Source organism: Orycteropus afer, unplaced genomic scaffold (assembly GCF_000298275.1).
Source record: "Orycteropus afer afer isolate SDZICR_OR568_19922 unplaced genomic scaffold, OryAfe1.0 scaffold00232, whole genome shotgun sequence".
In the NCBI taxonomy this organism is placed as follows: Eukaryota; Metazoa; Chordata; class Mammalia; order Tubulidentata; family Orycteropodidae; genus Orycteropus; species Orycteropus afer.
In genome coordinates, this window is record NW_006921819.1 from 885158 (window position 1) to 885967 (window position 810).

Below are 810 nucleotides of genomic sequence, written 5' to 3' on the forward strand. Positions count from 1 at the left end.
CAGCTGGATCATATGGCCCAAGTGGCAGAGCAGCCTGCACGGCAGCCTGAACCTGTTGCAGGGCCTTCTGTTGCTCTGGACCCCACTCAAAACTAATAGCTTTGTGAGTTACTTGATAAATAAGCCATAGCAACACACCTAAATGAGGGATATGTTGCCTCCAAAATCCAAAGAGACCCACCAGATGCTGTGCCTCCTTTTTAGTTGTGGGGGAAGCCAGATACAACAACTTATCTTTCACTTTAGTGGTAATATCTCGACATGCCCCAAACCCTTGGACCCCTAAAATTTCACTGAGGTGGAAGGTGCCTGAATTTTTGTTGGGTTAATTCCCCAACCTCTAGCACGTAGATGTCTCACCAATAAGTCTAGAGTCATCGATACTTCTTCTTTACTAGGTCCAATCAGCATAATGTCATCAATATAATGGACCAGTGTGATGTCTCGTGGAAGGGAAAGTTGATCAACATCCCTACGGACTAAATTATGACATAGTGCTGGAGAGCTGATATACCTCTGAGGAAGGACTGAGAAGGTATACTGTTGGCCTTGCCAGTTGAAGGCAAACTGCTTCTGATGGTCTTTTGAAACTGGTATTGAGAAAAAAGCATTGGCCAGATCAATAGCCGCATACCAAGTACCAGGAGATGTACTAATTTGCTCAAGCAATGAAACCACATCAGGAACAGCAACTGCAATTGGAGTCATCACCTGGTTAAGTTTATGATAATCTACTGTCATTCTCCAAGATCCATCTGTTTTTTGCACAGGCCAAATAGGTGAATTAAATGGGGATGTGGTGGGAATCAC